Here is a 7,101-nt window from a genome sequence, read left to right as displayed (position 1 = left end):
CCGCCATATTTACGGGATGATACGTCATATGCACATCCTCTATTCAGTTGGTCGTTGTATGATTTTGTTCGTTCACTCATTCAAATTTTATTTATATCATTTGAAGACTGAGCCTATTATGATACATCCTCCGTAAAATAGTTTCAAACAAATATACCTAGGGATTATTGGGGCAGCGGTTATCTTTTGAATCCTCTTAGAGGGCTATCATTTTTTTTTCGAAAGGGGGTCCCAAATTTGCAAAAAGTCTGCGTCAATAAAATTGCGCACCCCCTATGTCGGCAACAAAAATTTTATGATCCCAAACCCCAAAATTGTATTGAAATCAGTCTTTTGAATAAAGTAACACACTTTCTGTGGTCATCGTGTGACTCTCTACATTTTGGTCATAAAACATTTGATGACCCCATCCTATTATTCTTTCCAAGACTTTATGACCCCGTATATTTGGGACCCCTCCTTTCGAATAAAATGATATACCTCTTATGACCACTGATGCATAGGCAAGGACACTCGCGCGAATTGAAAGATTTGTTAATACCTACCATGGTCTCACACACATAACAAATGCCTATACAATCAGGGACCGTGTATAAAGGGACTGGAAACGGGATTATTGATAGCTATTGTCAAGCTATTGTTATCAGATTATCTTTCACGACCTTCGATTGTATGCGAGTTGCGCCGAGGGCGCGATGTTTGAATTTTATTATTTACTCATGTTGCTCTACAAATTATCAAAAAAAACATCAAAGTATTCCAATATCTTTTTAAGTTATGACAAATTGTGTAAAATGTCTATCATTTGTCGAAAATAATTTCTGTTTAGCATCGAGAATCATTTACATAGGATTTTGGAGACAAAATGTGATAATTTTGTGGAGATACAGAATGCTAGAACAAACAAAATTATATTTTTTCTGGAATGTGTACACCGTACGCTTGGTATTCCTACTGATTTCGATACTGAAATAATTCTTAAGATGATGTTCTTTGAAGATTTATGTTGGCATTTCTAGAGTCTGTCATTATACTAGCAAACATGTAGGCTCATTTCGCAATGTACAAGACAAGCCAAGCGCAGTGTTGTAACTGTGTTTGGATTCGTACTAGGGTCTATTGATCAACGTATTATTCATGCTTGCTCAACTGAGGATAATTTGTAAACCAGCAACTCGCATGGTACAATGGATGGAAGACGTGTCCAGTCCCTCCATACAGGGTCCCTGATACAATCAAATAGGTTCATTACAACATTTGATTGAATGGATTGAGTTACTGTAAAATGAACCGATAAAAGCAAAGAATCATGAAAAAAGACACATACAAGATAAAATAATAAAATTATATAAACAATGTTAAAGATAAAATCAAGAAAATAGAGAATAAATTTTCCTCAAATCAGAAAAAAAAAAATTGACAGACATCATAATCTGTCAGAAATTACTGCATGAGATTCGAACCATCAATCTTCTCCACAAGTTATCTTTATCCTCGCACTATAGTCTAATGCTCTGCTCGCTGGGCCACAACGTATCAGTTGAATGATTACCGCATTATCATGAACAAGTTTGTTCGATCTTGTTCATTATTGTATGTGTCGATAGGTTTCACCCTTTATCTACACGTACCCTTAATGATCAGTGATAATAGTCGGCTTTTACAGGGATGGCGCTCTCTCATTTCCATGAATTCCAGAGCGCCATTAGGCGAACGTTTACGGTATATTGGTTCGATAAAGTACAATTTAATCGTGTAAAAAAAAGGAATTTTAAAAATTCAGTGAGGGCGTCTTCCTCAGCAAATGTTATAATATGGCTTTAATATAGATATGATTTATAGCCATATTATAACATTTGCTGAAGAGAACGCCCTCAAAAAAATTTTAAATTCAGGTTTTTACACGATTGTAATGTACTTTAGTAAACAAAGATTCTCTGCAAAAATCAAGACTTTAGGTGCTGTAGTTTTGTCAAAGTCCGAGATTTTGAATAAACCGCCGGAACCGTCGTTTTATTATTACGATAGAAATATTAGTCGAACGCGTATGCGATGTCAACATACCCCTACGTACACGGCGTGCGGGACACACACACACGCCAGAGGATCGTACCATATTACAACCGCCGGAGTAACATGCATTGGCGCTAGTAGTAAATTCCAATTTTCTTTGCTTTCCCTCACTTGTTCGGCTCAAAATTAAAAGGGGACATATCTGACAGTAAATGCTAACATTTTATTGAAAATGAATACTAATCTATTTTTAAAGAAATGTTATAATAATGGCTTTAATACGTTGAGAAAACAAACAAAACTAAGTATTAAAAATAATTAATAAGCTGTTTATAAATTCTATAATCATAGCTATGCTTTCCCTTAAATAAGTGAAGAAATGTGTATGAAGGCTTATATGTGTAGGCTTACACACTTTGACGAAATTAAGCGAAACAAATCTAAACTTTATTGATTTTCTATCATCAATATCAATGACCAAAGTTACTGGTAAAACCTATTTTCTTATTTACACCATTTTATCAGTTCCGAATGTTTGCCAGCTTTCAAATGGATGCTCCTTAGGCCTAAATCAGAATGGATGAAGAAACGCAGTTAAGGGTTTGATCCTGCTTTTTAGTAAACAACCTGGTTTGTTCGTAGTCTTTGGGGAGGTGTGGTACGCCGCACTCACCCTATTCGCTTGGTGTATGACCTACTTTCCACATGCAGCTATAACACCTGCAAACATTACGAAAATATATGTAAACTAAAATTCTAATTCCAAAATGTAATTCAAAGTTAATGAATTTTGAGGCATGTGATAAGCTGATTTTAGACTGACTGGTACTTTTATGCTTAACGTTTCTAAAATTTAATTTAAAATTCACTTGGTTTTGACCTACTTTTTACATGCAGTGTTGCAGAAAATATTCGTGCTGGTATAACACCTGCAAACATTACGATAATTATGTAAAATAGTGTTCCAATTTCAAAATGTAATTTCAAAGTTAATGTCATGAATTTTAAAACACGTTATAAGCGGGTGTAGACTAGTTGGTACTTTTATGTTTCTAAAATTCAATTTAAAATTCACTTGGTTATGACCTACTTTGCACATGCAGTGTTGCAGAAAATATTTGTGCTGGTATAACACCTGCAAACATTACGATATGTAAAATAGTGTTCCATTTCCAAAATGTAATTTCAAAGTTAATGAATTTTGAGGCATGTGATAAGCTGGTGTAGACTGGCTGGTACTTTTAGGCTTACCATTTCTAAAATTTAATTTAAAAATTAACGAATTTCGAACCACGTGGCAAGCTGGTGTAGATTGGTTGGTAGGCCTACTTTTAGACATATGCCTACAATTTCGACTTTGGAGCATCATATGAATCATTTCACTACCTGACTCGAGTGGAGAAACATCGCTTAATATCAGCTGCAAATAAAATAATTTATTGTGATCCAGATTTTGTAAGCAAATCAGAAAGATGAAGTGGCTCGTCATTTTGTGTCTGTTTGCTGCAGTCGCTGTTACCGTGTCAACAGGTAAGTCAATATAAATTATTTAATTTGATTTTGCCAGTTATTTTCATACTTTGGTCTTTAATATATTATATTTCACACTTGTGTAATTGTAAACTGCATTGTAGCAAGCATGTGCATAGTTTATATGCCTAATAGTATACATGGCGCTATGTGTTTGGGGTATTATATTGATATATTAGTTGAACCAATGTTTTGGCATCCTTACATCTGAAATGTTAAAACTAGAATTGTCCCCTTACGATTCCCACGAGAGGTTGAAGGTCATAATGGTCCAAAACTCAGAAATTTAAAAAGGAATGGGGCGCCCTATGGGAGCTTTGATGTGATGTGCTGAAATCAGGGGGGGGGGGCACTCCCACTTTGGAGGTGACGCGTATGTAGGGCTGTTAAGACCCCCTTTTCAACATCGCTGTCACCCAAAGACCCCATTAGCAGCACGTGCTCTGTCTGTCACCCAAAGACCCCACATTTTTCCTTTAGATTTGTAATCCAAAGACCTAATATTTCCATCTGAACAGCAACGAGTCGTCCATAATTAATTTTGTCAATTCTTTTGAAATAACAAAGCCATTTGAAGCCATTTAGAACTAGAAATTCAATTTTCGAGGCTTCTTTTGGCTTTCACCCAAAGACCCCATTTAAAAAAGTCATATTCTCACCCAACGCCCCCTAATTTAAATCCAAACGGTCCCTCTCTCACCCAATGACCCCGTATTTTGTACATTTTGCTCTCACCGAATGCCAAAAATCATGCTCTCACCCTTGCAATGATCCCATATTTTTTAAATTTTGCTCTCATCGGATGCCCCTTGTGGCCAGCCCTACACATACAATACAACAAGCTTTTCTCATCAGGAATTAGTGCACATAAGACCCATATATCATAAGGATATGGAGAGATACATTAAATTCTAAGAAACCTGCTTCTGAGTAGCAAATTATATCATATTCTGTAAAAATCTCATTTTTTTAAATCACCAATATGCATCTTTTTATGGCAACACTGCTTCCAATCTATACAAGTGCCCAAGCTGTTCTCATCAGATATGAGTGGGGCCAAGTCACCTTCACCACCTCCTATAAGATTAATATCCAGAGTGCTCCGGCATACAGATTTTTTTCGACGCAAATATGTGAAAACTTGCAGTGTTGCCAGTTCCAAAAAAGACATAAAAATGTTTTTTCCAAAACATTTTAAACTTTTTTCGTATGGTATGAAGATGCATCTATATCATGTAACAGTTGGTTTTTGCACAAATGTGTTATGCATTGCTGGAATTAGAACGCCAAAATAGGGTAATTTTCACTTTTTTACCCCGAAATTGACTGAAAATTGCTTAAAACTATTGTGCGTGTTACCATAGCAACAAGCAAAAAATGGACGAACAATGCCCGTCACTGTAACACACTACCAAAGTACTTCAACTCCTCAAGGTATAAGCAAAATCTATTTTTTGACCTTTGCCAACCCTACTGAAAAATTACCTGAACTTACAATAATAGATTTTAATGGGGTTCAAGTCCTGCAAAGGTCATGGTGAATTCTACTGTAGACATAACTGCATCATGCTAAATTTTGTCTTGTATCCATGAGGGATATACTGCCTTGTTTGAAATACATGCTATATATTTAGTAATAAAGAAGAGGGAGATCAGATATTCCAATCTTTTAAAAATTAAATTGTATGCCTTTTGTTATAATTCATGTAATTGCTATAAATCTCACAGACCTTAAGTACATGTCCAACAAGTTTTCTTTTACTCACTTCGCATGCACCTTGTCAAAATCCCCATTGTCCGAATGAAGAGTGCATACCGGAAGAATGGGCAACATATGCATGGCTAATGGAGCCTGTAAATTAACTCAGTAACACCAAAGTTGGTAACACATTATTGCTTTAACTACTTATCCAACAGATGTGCCATGCGATCAATCCCAGTTTGTGCACATCTTGGTAGCACACATTTATAGTCACAACTTCATTTGTGTTGCAGTTACTTACCCATTGTATTTGTAGTTTGTATTCCACAGAACTAAATGTCTGAATCTGTACGGCCCTCAGTGATATGTGTAGACTCAAAGCACGGTTGCAGCAGTTTAGAAAATATCTGATGAAAATAGCCAGACTATTAATATTATTGTCCTTTGTCCCACTAAATGTAGTAAGAATTTTAAAAAAAGTGTCTCAATTCATGGCTCATAGATGTATTAATGGGGCATGATACTTAATCAGACATTCCAATCTTTTAAAAAAGTGTCTAACCCTTGTAGAGACGCAAACACGATTTTAGATAAATAGCGCCATCATTGTTCAACTTTTCTTTAAAATGACTCGGTTTTACATGCCATCAAACAACCGTGTTTATTTGGCTACGGTACCGCGACCTTTGGGACATTCTGTACAATTCATGTAATATTGCTATACATCTCACCGACTTTACTATTTATCCAACAGAATGCGGTGGGTTTTCTTGTTCTAATGGAGAGTGCATAGACGAATATTTTGTATGTAATAGAGAAAATGATTGTGGCGACAACTCGGATGAGCAAAATTGTCCCGCAGGTAAGTTACACAATGAATTCAGGTTTGTCATTTTACAACTGAGAATACACGATGGCTGTGAGTAGTATTTAGAAAATTTTTGAACATTCAAAATGGTTCCGCGACCTTCGGGACATTCTGTACAATTCATGTAATTGCTATCAATCTCACAGACCTTAACTACATATCCAATAGGTGACCCATCACTGCCATGCAATGGGCTTTCTTGACATGTCCTAATAGAGGAAGCTGCATACCAGAAGAATATGCATGTCATGGAAAAGGTGATTGTGAGGACCTCTCGGATGAGGAAGGTTGTCATTTTGCAATAGAACTAGTATAACCAAAGTATGCAAAGTACAAACCGAAAACCTCTATATGTGAGTGGACGCGGCGAATCAGCCGTAAACTCGGCAAATTGTATTCTGAGTTAAAGTGTAAAATGTATGTGAAGGTCGTATTCATAGGTATATCAATTCGTTGCGACAAGTATCTTATCAAACGCTGTTTAAATCAATCAATAATACTACTGCTGAAGAGGATAATAAGCTTCTACCTATTTCTATAGAATAGTTCTTGTCTTTGTTTGCGTTGGCTAAATCCTGTTCAAGTGGTAGATAACAAAGCATTGTATTTTCTCTAGGAATGTATAATCAACAATGAACAATGAGAGGATATTTCTGAACCTCGTTGACTTTAGGATGATTTGAAATGACCGCCAATTATGACTGTTGGATATTTATTACCAGAAATGTAGAAAAAGAGACACATGTAGAACCGATAAAAAAGGAACAGAGTTCAACAAATCATAACCCCGCTTTTGGATATCGTTTGAAGCCCGGTTTGAAGTCAAATGATATACCATTTTAAAGCCTATGGTATATATTTTCTAAACACGAAATAAAACAAAATTGACCGGGGCCGACTTTACGGCTGATTCGCCGCGTCCAGTCACATATTGTTGTCTGTTGTAAGTGAATCTCCCAATCTTTATTTTATTTTAATTCATTTATTT

The sequence above is a fragment of the Amphiura filiformis genome, unplaced genomic scaffold (genome assembly GCF_039555335.1).
Source record: "Amphiura filiformis unplaced genomic scaffold, Afil_fr2py scaffold_53, whole genome shotgun sequence".
NCBI classification, from domain to species: domain Eukaryota; kingdom Metazoa; phylum Echinodermata; class Ophiuroidea; order Amphilepidida; family Amphiuridae; genus Amphiura; species Amphiura filiformis.
This window is presented reverse-complemented; position numbering follows the sequence as displayed.